The 11537-nt window shown below is 40.2% G+C and overlaps 1 long non-coding RNA gene across 1 annotated transcript; it reads left to right on the plus strand.

Moving 5' to 3' along the window:
* The first annotated feature begins 241 nt into the window (after positions 1 to 241).
* On the plus strand, positions 242 to 3377 carry LOC125509878 (uncharacterized). The gene is made up of 3 exons (XR_007284305.2): positions 242 to 709; positions 1154 to 2743; positions 3026 to 3377. It is a non-coding gene; the product is annotated as an uncharacterized LOC125509878 (long non-coding RNA).
* Positions 3378 to 11537: the final 8160 nt, after the last annotated feature.

The raw sequence follows: 11537 nt of genomic DNA on the forward strand, positions 1-11537 counted from the left end.
TTCACCTAGAGCTTATTAATCTCCTCAAGGGAAATAAAAGCAATGAATAGTACCCCTCTAGGGAAAGACAATTTTGTGGCAAAAAGAACTGAAAAATAAAATTTCCTAAGTACATGTGCCACGTGCATACCATCCACGCCGAAAAACACGATATGGCCTCCCGCGTCGACGGCGCGCGCCTTTTATTCCCCCCCCCCCCCCGCGCTTTGGGGGCCCATTATGCAGTGAGATAGCGACGGGAGAAAGGGCGCGCAGTGCCAAAAATTTCGGCTAAATTTGGTATCCTTACCCCGTGCCTCTATCCTTCGCCGCCGCCAGAAAAAAATCCCCCCTCTCTCTCCCCAATCTTCCTCTCCCACATCGCCATGGCCCGCCGCGCGCCACCACCCGGCCGTGCCCCTACCGGCCCTGCTCCGCCGCGCCCCTACCAGCCCTTATCCATCGCGTTGCCTCTTCCTCCCCCTTCTCTACCACATAGGTGACCCAATCGGACCATCTGGCGGTGGGCACGATGTCCTCACGCGGATCTGACTGCCGCCACCATCGCCGCCTCCACCTCAAGGTGCTCCTCGATGCGGTTGTCCCCGACGAGCTACTCCCCAACGGCCACATCCTCTCCTGCACTGCGAGCACTACGGCGAGGAGGACGGCATCCACTTACCCGCCGCTAGATCAAGATTGCGTCCACCACCTCGACTTCACCCCAAAGGTTCTCTCCCTGTCTCTTGCTCTCTGGTTTAGGTAGTTGTATATGCTCTGATCTTTTCGGTGTTCAGATCTCGCAAGTGATGCTCATCTCTGTGATTTGCTTGTTAAGAAATTATACTGCTTCTTTCGGCTAGCTTGCCGTTGTTGCAGAATATCAGTTTGCCCTTTGCAAGGTCCGCTCTTGCAGGTCTACTAGGTAGATCTTTTTAGTAGTACAGATCTTTCAATTTAGTTTTTTCAGCTTGAACATGATGTCCAGAACCAGAACTTAAAAGTAGAACTTTTACATACAAGATCTAGTAGGTAAATCTTTTAAGTCCAAGTTCAGATTTAAAGACAGATATATGGTAGCTATGATGCAGGTTGGCCATGCTAGTACTCTCCTGCACTAGCATTTTGTTAACTTAAAACATATTTCCTGACTGAATGTTTTTCTGATTTAAAGGTACCAAGGAATGTTTAAATACTACATTGGTGTTTTCTAGCTTGGAGAAGCAACATCAACTTGGGATGTAGATTCACCAGTATATGTGCATGCATCTCATAGGGGAAGAGATCTTGCACGGATGTAAGACCATTTTTCTTCTGTTATAGATTCTAGAGTGATGCTCTGCTTAAATTCGTATCCATGCATAAAGTCAACATCCAATGAAATATGAGCAAATTATTTTATCTCTGTTATTGTAATTGGGAGCTATGACAACCATATAAATGGATTTGGTATATTTTGATTGCATAGTTTCTTTTTTGCTATTTGAAATATGAATGTGTATCTTTAATCATGACTGTTTATGCATTTTTAAGCATGACTAGAACTGTGCTGAAGATGTGTGCTTAACCGTGTAGTTTTTTTCTGCAGCTAAAATTCAGCTGAAGCTTTACAAACTAGCTGAACACTAATTCATAGAGCTATCCTTTCCTTTGCTTTGTTTTTCCTGTAGAATAGGTTAAGCATAATCTGAGTGGTGTATACCCAACACATTTCTTAATGGCCATGCATGCGATTATAATCTAATTGGGACACGACTAACAAGCTGATTTACATTAGCATGCTCATGTATGTTTTCACAACCTGGCCCTTGTCTTGCAGATCCTCGAAACGAGCCAAGAACCATTAAATGTTTTCACAACCTGGCCCTTGTCATGTATGTTTTACAGATCCTCAAAACGAGCTTAAACTTTGTTTGTTATGCAAGATCTCTTCATGTGTCATAATGATACAAACACGAGCTACATAATTTAGGCATTTACAATTATAATTAAGTGATAATTTGGCAGAACAACATGTTAGAAATTCGGTGATTTATCATTCTAACTACTGAAATTATAGGATGCACTATTTTGTCAAGTGTGGTGTTTATTCGAGAAGGCAACAAAGAGGTATGGCAGGACTGCTTTGTTGCACATGTTCGAAAGTTGCGTCTTACCTGCTTTAAATATAGTAGTTGAGACTTCTGGGGGCATGCCGTTTCATCTCGAGCTTTCTTAACTAACAGAGAAATGAAATAACTTATCAAAGCCTTTTTGTACGGTTTTTCTTTTCACTTCAAAAACATTTTCGCAAATTGGAACTTCATAGCCAGTTTCCAAATTCAAAGAAATCACCTACCATGGCCTTGTTCCTTTTCTTAAACTTCTCATTCTGCATCAGCCAAACTCCCAGCCATTTCAATGTCAAGCTCGTTGAGCAACTTGAAATCACAATTCATAGCAAATATATGAACAACTAACCATGCTTTATATTTTTGATAGGTGTTCTAAAACTAGAAGCATTTCCTTAATTCAAACCCTGTACCATGTATATACATGCTACCCTCTTTTGATGTACTTCAACAAGCCTATCAACAAATATATACCAGATGCTACATCGGCATGTTATTATTTTGTTAGTGTAGTCACATGAACTTCATATGATTTAGCTGCATTGTCATATATTTATTCACAAGATCTACTCGTCTATATCTGTCAAGACTGGAAACCTTGAGACGGTGATCAAACATTTGGTTGAAGGAATCAGCAAACAGATGTTTTCGAGGTACACCTATGATCTACGTGTCAACTCTCAAATGTCTAGTACTGCAAAACTGTTGTATGGCCATGATGGTGCTTTATTTATTTTTCTGTCTTTTGTGTATACAGACCAATACTTCGTTCTTATTTTCAGATACTTACAATCTTGCATGTTATTGCTGGCATGAGTTTTGTATGTCCATGACTGTTGTGATACTGTTAATATGATGCAGATTTGTGTTCTTGTGTATGCTGCAATATTTTTGATATTTTAGAGAAGTGTTAAATTTGTGACCATTATTTTCAGCATCATGTTGTGAGCTCTGATGTTCCTCTCAAGACTTGGATCGGCAACCTGATGCAAGTGCTCAAGGGATATCTGGAGCATGTACTTGTCAAGGCGATGTGATGCATGTGTAGTTAATTACCATGTTGATTGGAAGTGTTTCGATCTAGCAACAGTAGCTGATATGTGGCCTTGTCTATAGTAGGTTGTAGATTAAACTTGCAGTGTTTAGACCATTTTGCAACTTAAGCTAGCTTTTTTGGATCGATGGGTGGTATGAATATGTTGTATGATGATGAATATTCGGTCATCTATGAATTATTTGAATTATGGCTGATATATATCCAAATTTGGTGTATTGTTGCTTTGGTTGCGATTGTTTGTTGCAGCCTGTTTCTAGTATTAATAAATGGTTGATATGAATCCAAATATATATTTAAATTTATGGATGATATATAAACTTGGGTCTCACAAGCTTTCCCTAGGGCAGAATATGTCCCTAGGTATACATGATTTCCACGCTGGCAAAGGTGACCAGATGTATACTTTCCCTAGGGCATGTGCCCCTAGGTAAAGTTTAGTTTCCCTAGGGCTGATGAAAAACGCTAGGGAAAGCCCTCTTTCCCGTCTAGACTTCACCTAGGGCCCTTTACCTAGGGGAAGCTCTAGGTAAAGCCTTTACCTAGAGTTTTTGGGCTTTCATGTAGGGTATTCCACCCTAAGTAAAATCGTTGATTCTAGTAGTGACATATGCATGATCCCTTCCGACGGGAGCTTAGTTGAGCCTAGGCCGGTAGAGTTTGAGGCCTTTTATCGTACCTTAACAGTGGGAGATGAGATAGGGGTGTCAGCTATCACTGTTGCTGGTTTGCATTTTTCTGCTGTTCATTACTTTGCTCTTTTCATTGCAAAATGCTTGCTTGCTAGAGAGAAGGTGGGTGCACTCAGTTCACCAGACCTTACTGTTTTACATCGTGCACTAGAGGGCGACAACACTTATAGCTTGGGAGCTATTGTGGCACGTCGCCTCCACATTAATAAGTCCAAGGATAAAATACATGGTGGGATTTTTGCTACTCGTTTGGCGGCACACTTCAATGTTGAGATAAGCCTTCTTGATTACCCTTTGGCCAATGTTTACCTAGGAACACCACCATTTTATTGCACGAGATTACCCTGACATCCCTATTTCTTATAACTTGGTTTTCAGCATTGAAACTCGTGATATTATTCGATTGCCTGCTTTTACTTTGTTTGATCCTGTTGCCAAGGGTGGATATAGGATTATGCCTGCAGACATCATCGCCTACCGGAACGACCAGGTTGCAGAGGAGGAGGAAGAGCCTCAGCAATGGGATCAGTGGATGCCCGCTCCTCAGTACCCCAACTACTATCCAGGCTTCTGATTGATTACCAAGTAAGGCCAAAAGCCTAAGCTTTGGGGAGTATGTGTTTCCCACTGACATTACATTCATGTTCACTTATTTCATTTGTCGGTGTCCACACTTTTTCATTGTATCATCCATGCTTAAAATTTTATTTTCTCGCTTTCTTCTTGTGTGTTTGAAAAACCTTAGAAAAACCAAAAAAATAGTTGTAGTTAGTTTACTTTCTATGCATGCTTAGCTATAGCATTGAAAAGAAAACCCGAAAAGATTTCCTTCTTCTTCTTTTGCTTGTTTGAAGCTTTCCCGTGTAAATAATTTTTTATTCGTTTTTGCTTTTTCCTTTTATTTGCTTGTTCAAGAAAACCAAAAACTACAAAAATATTTCAGTGTGTTTCTCTGAATTTCTTTTCTTTTTATTTGAGTTGTACTCAGGAGAAGACCACGATGAAAATGTTGAGTGGCTCTCTTATGAATAATTGTGGATCTAATGAAGAGCCCATTTTACCTTGTCTTCTCCTGTTTAATAAAATGTTTGCAGATTCCATCTTAGTCCATGACACTCTTGCACTTATTATTCTCATATCGTTCGGTCATGCAAGTGAAAGGCAATAATGACGATTGATAACCCACAAGTATAGGGGATCGCATTAGTTTTTGAGGGTAGAGTATTCAACCCAAATTTATAGATTCGACACAAGGGGAGCCAAAGAATATTTGAAGGTATTAGTAGCTGAGTTGTCAATTCAACCACACCTGGAGATTAATTATCTGTAGCAAGTAATCAGTAGCAAAGTAATACGATAGTTTTGATAGTGGTGACAGCAGCAATAGTAACGGTAACATTGATAGCAGTAATTTTGTAGCAAGTGTAACAGTGATGATAGCATTAGTAACTTAGTAGAAACAATATAAGATAAATTCATAGGCATTGGATCGGTGACTTGTTGGATGATATTCATGATGAGACAGTTATAACCTAGGGCGATACCGTACTAGCTCCACTTCGTCAATATAATGTTAAGCATGTATTCCGTAAATAGTCATACGTGCTTATGGAAAGAACTTGCATGACATCTTTTGTCCTACCATCCCGTGGCAGCAGGGTCCATATTGGAAACTAAGGGATATTAAGGCCTCCTTTTAATAGAGAACCGGAACAAAGCATTAGCACACGGTGAATACATGAACTCCTCAAACTACGGTCATCACCGGGAGTGGTCCCAACTATTGTCACTCCGGGGTTGCCGAATCATAACACGTAGTAGGTGACTATAACTTGCAAGATCGGATCTAGAACATGGATATAATGATGATAACATAAACGGTTCAGATCTGAAATCATGGCACCCGGGCCCAAAGTGACAAGCATTAAGCATGGCAAAGTCATAGCAACGTCAATCTAAGAACATAGTGGATACTAGGGATCACACCCTAACAAAACTAACTCAATTACATGATGAATCTCATCCAACTCCTCACCGACCAGCGAGCCTATGAAGGAATTACTCACTCGCGGTGGGGAGCATCATGGAATTGGCGATGGAGAAGGGTTGATGATGACGAAGAATGGAGACCCCCCTCTCCGGAGCCCCAATAGACTCCAGATCCGGCCTCCCGATGAAGAACAGGAGGTGACGGTGGCTCCGTCTCATGGATCGCGATAATTCTTTCTCCCTCATTTTTTTTTCTGGAAAATAGGATTTTATAGCGTCGGTTTCAGGATCTGCGGGGACACCAGTTGGGGACAACCCACCTGGGCGCGCTAGGAGAGGGGGGCGTGCCCTGGTGGGTTGTGCCCACCCAGGTGCCCCTCTCCGGTTGATCTTGGCTCCAGAAATTCTTATTTATTATATAAAAATTCCTCACAAACTTTCGTTCCATTCCTAGAAATTTTATTTCTGCACGAAAATAACACAATGGTAGTTCTGCTGAAAACAACATCAGTCCGGGGTTCGTTTCATTCAAATCATGCAAATTAGAGTCCAAAACAAGAGGAAAAGCATTAGGAAAAGTAGATACGTTGGGAGACGTATCAACTCCCCCAAGCTTAAATCTTTGCTTGTCCTCAAGCAATTCAGTTGATAACCTGAAAATGAAAAAGAAAACTTTTACGAACTCTTTTGCTCTTGTTTGCATAAATAAGCTTAAACAGCACCCAGGTTTTCAGCCAACATTATAACTAACCATGCCGACAATAAATCTTAAAGATTATATTGACTCATATCAATGACATAATCAACTAGCGAGTGATACGTCTCCATCGTACCTATAATTTTTGATTGTTCCATGCCAATATTATTCAACTTTCATATACTTTTGGCAACTTTTTGTACTATTTTTGGGACTAACATATTGATCCAGTGCCCAGTGCCAGTTCCTGTTTGTTGCATGTTTTTTGTTTCGCAGAATATCCATATCAAACGGAGTCCAAACGGGATAAAAACTGACGGAGATTTTTTTGGAATATATATGATTTTTGGGAAGAAAAATCCACGCGAGACGGTGCCCGAGGTGGCCACGAGGTAGGGGGGCGCGCCCCTGACCCTCATGGGCCACCCGTAAGGCGGTTGGTGCCCTTCTTTCGCCACAAGAAAGCTAATTTCCGGATAGAGATCGTGTCAAAATTTCATCCCAATCGGAGTTACAGATCTCTGAGAATATAAGAAACGGTAAAAGGGAAGAATCTGAGAACGCAGAAATAGAGAGAGACAGAGAGACATATCCAATCTCAGAGGGGCTCTTGCCCCTCCCGTGCCATGGAGGCCATGGACCAGAGGGGAAACCCTTCTCCCATCTAGGGAGGAGGTCAAGGAAGAAGAAGGAGGGGGCTCTCTCCCCCTCGCTTCCGGTGGCACCGGAGTGCCACCGGGGGCCATCATCATCACCGCGATCTACACCAACACCTCCGCCATCTTCACCAACATCTCCATCACCTTCCCCCCTCTATCTACAGCGGTCCACTCTCCCGCAACCCGCTGTACCCTCTACTTGAACATGGTGCTTTTTGCTTCATATTATTATCCAATGATGTGTTGCCATCCTATGATGTCTGAGTAGATTTTCGTTGTCCTATCAGTGGTTGATGAATTGCTATGATTGATTTAATTTTCTTGTGGTTATGTTGATGTCCTTTGGTGCCCATCATATGATTGCGCGTGTGGATCACACCCTAGGGTTAGTTGTATGTTGATAGGATTATGTATTGGAGGGCAAGAGTGACAGAAGTTTCAACCTAGCATAGAAATTGATGCATACGGGATTGAAGGGGGACCAATATATCTTAATGCTATGGGTGGGTTTTACCTTAATGAACGTTAGTAGTTGCGAATTCTTGCTAATAGTTCCAATCATAAGTGCATAGAATTCCAAATCAGGGATGACATGCTAGCAGTGGCCTCTCCCACATAATACTTGCTATCGGTCTAGTAAAGTAGTCAATTGCTTAGGGGCAATTTCGCAACTCCTACCACCACTTTTCCACACTCGCTATATTTACTTTATTGTTTCTTTATCTAAACATCCCCTACTTTTTATTTACATACTCTTTATTATGTTGCAAACCTATCCAACAACACCTACAAAGTACTTCTAGTTTCATACTTGTTCTAGGTAAAGCGAACGTCAAGCGTGCGTAGAGTTGTATCGGTGGTCGATAGAACTTGAGGGAATATTTATTCTACCTTTAGCTCCTAGTTGGGTTCGACACTCTTACTTATCGAAAACTGTTGCGATCCTCTATACTTGTGGGTTATCAAGACCTTTTTCCAGCGCTGTTGCCGGGGAGCAATAGCGTGGGGTGAATATTCTCGTGTGTGCTTGTTTGCTTTATCACTAAGTAATTTTTATTTTGTTGTTCTTAGTTGTTCTTTATCTTTAGTTATGGATATGGAACACGAAATACCAAAAAAATTAGGTGTACTTTCTGCTCATGGAGATGGGGAACCTCCTAAAACCCTCGATGCTGGTTATGTGAAAAATATTATGTACTACTTTAATAATCCTGAGAAAACCCCATTCAATTATGTAATGGGAGTAACGTTGGATCAACGTGAATACTTTAGGGATTACCGCTTGACACAAAAAGGGAAACTATTATGGGATCAAATTCATATATTGAAGTGGTATGCTCGGCAAGTATGCTTGAGATATGATTATACTTGTTGCTCTAGGATGAAGGCTCCACACCTTCCCTTTTTATGCAATTTAATGATAATAAAACCTTAGCTTCTTATGCTAATGGTATATATGATTACTATGATGTGGAACAAATAGAAGAATTTGTTGCTTTTATGGGTGCTTATGAAATTGAATCTATGTTTAAAGAGTTTGAAGATTTTGATGATGCTGTTTATAGACCTGAAAATTTAGCTATCCTGAAATATTGTTATGAGAATTATGAATACAATTACGAAATTAATGCGCTTATTGAGAAAGTCTCCGCTGTCCAAGAAGAGACTAATATTTTGCAGGAATCTATGGAAGAAGAAGTTGATGAAACTCTGAGCTCATTGGATGAAAAAGACGAGGAGGAGAGCGAAGAACAAAAGGAGGAAGAGCGGATTAGCTACCCGTGCCAACCTTCTAATGAGAGTAACTCTTCAACTCATACATTGTTTAATTTCCCTTCGTGCTTACCGGAGGATGATTGCTATGATGATTGTTATGATCCCATTGATTCTCTTGAAATATCCCTTTTTGATGATGCTTGCTATGCTTGTGGCCAAGATGCCAATATGAATTATGCTTATGGAGATGAACTTGCTATAGTTCCTTATGTTAAACATGAAATTGTTTCTATTGCACCCACACATGATAGTCCTATTATCTTTTTGAATTCCCCAAACTACACTATATCGGAGAAGTTTGCTCTTATTAAGGAATATATTGATGGGTTGCCTTTCACCGTTGCACATGATGATTTTGATGAATATAATATGCATGTGCTTGCTGCTCCTACTTTCAATTATTATGAGAGAGGAACTATATCTCCACCTCTCTATGTTTCCAATACGATAAAATTGCAAGAAACTGTTTATACTATGCATTGGCCTTTACTATGTGTGCATGAATTGTTCTTTTATGACATGCCGATGCATAGGAAGAGAGTTAGACTTCGTTGTTGTATGATATATGTTACTTTGTGCTCACTACTAAATTACAAATCATTGTTAATTAAAATTGGCTTTGATATACCTTGGGATCCGGGTGGATTCATTACTTGAGCACTATATGCCTAGCTTAATGGCTTTAAAGAAAGCGCTGCCAGGAAGACAACCCGGAAGTTTTAGAGAGTCATTTATTTCTGTTGTGTGCTTTTATAAAGTTTAGATATAAAAATAATGTGCCAAGGTTTGCCTTTAGGATGTTTACATTTGCTTGATGGTTTATACGGTGCAGGACATAAACTTTGGCTGTAGTGCACGATTTTACATCTTTAGTTGGAACGTCAAATGGTTCTGATTCTTTTTGCACTGTCTTCCTATATTTTTTTTTTCCTAATTTTGGTAGAATTGTTCAAGTATCATAAGTATGGTAAATGTTCAGATTATTACAGACTGTTCTGTTTTAGACAGATTCTGTTTTTGATGCATAGTTTGCTTATTTTGATGAAACTATCAATTTATATCAGTGGATTAAGCCATGAAAAAGTTATACTACAGTAGACACAATGCAAAAACAAAATATGAATTGGTTTGCAATAGTACTTAGAGTAGTGATTTGTTTTATTATACTAACGGATCTTACCGAGTTTTCTGGTGAAGTTTTGTGTGGATGAAGTGTTCGATGATCGAGAAGGTCTCGATGTGAGAAGAAAGAAGAGAGGAAATAGCTCAAGATTGGGGATGCCCGAGGCACCCCAAGTAAATATTCAAGGAGACTCAAGCGTCTAAGCTTGGGGATGCCCCGGAAGGCATCCCCTCTTTCTTCAACAAGTATCGGTATGTTTTCGGATTCATTTCGTTCATGTGATATGTGCAATCTTGAAGCGTCTTTTGCATTTAGTTTTCATTTTTCTTTTATGCACCATGCTGGTATGAGACGGTCCTTGGTTGATTTATAGAATGCTCTTTGCACTTCACTTATATCTTTTGAGTATGGCTTTATAGAATGCTTCATGTGCTTCGCTTATATCATTTGAAGTCTGGATTGCCTGTTTCTCTTTACATAGAAAACCGCCATTTGTAGAATGCTCTTTTGCTTCACTTATATTTGTTAGAGCATGGGCATATCTTTTGTAGAAAGAATTAAACTCTCTTACTTCACTTATATCTATTTAGAGAGATGACATGAATTGGTCATTCACATGGTTAGTCATAAAATCCTACATAAAACTTGTAGATCACTAAATATGATATGTTTGATTCCTTGCAATAGTTTTGCATATAAAGATGGTGATATTAGAGTCATGCTAGTGGGTAGTTGTGGATTGTAGAAATACTTGTGTTGAGGTTTGTGATTCCCATAGCATGCACGTATGGTGAACCGTTATGTAACGAAGTTGGAGCATGATGTATTTATTGATTGTCTTCCTTATGAGTGGCGGTCGGGGACGAGCGATGGTCTTTTCCTACCAATCTATCCCCCTAGGAGCATGCGCGTAGTACTTTGTTTCGATGACTAATAGATTTTTGCAATAAGTATGTGAGTTCTTTATGACTAATGTTGAGTCCATGGATTATACGCACTCTCACCCTTCCACCATTGCTAGCCTCTCTAGTACCGCGCAACTTTCGCCGGTACCATAAACCCACCATATACCTTCCTCAAAACAGCCACCATACCTACCTATCATGGCATTTCCATAGCCATTCCGACATATATTTCCATGCAACTTCCATCATCATCATATACATGACTTGAGCATTCATTGTCATATTGCTTTGCATGATCGTAAGATAGCTAGCATGATGTTTTCATGGCTTGTCCGTTTTTTGATGTCATTGCTACGCTAGATCATTGCACATCCCGGTACACCGCCGGAGGCATTCATATAGAGCCATATCCTTGTAGATATCAAGTTGTAATATTGAGTTGTAAGTAAATAAAAGTGTGATGATCATCATTATTAGAACATTGTCCCATGTGAGGTTATCAAAATAATAGTGGCCAAAGAAGCCCCCCCAAAAAAGAGAGGCCAAAGAAGC

The sequence above is a fragment of the Triticum urartu genome, chromosome 5A, assembly GCF_056163025.1.
Source record: "Triticum urartu cultivar PI428250 chromosome 5A, HENAU_Tu73, whole genome shotgun sequence".
In the NCBI taxonomy this organism is placed as follows: domain Eukaryota; kingdom Viridiplantae; phylum Streptophyta; class Magnoliopsida; order Poales; family Poaceae; genus Triticum; species Triticum urartu.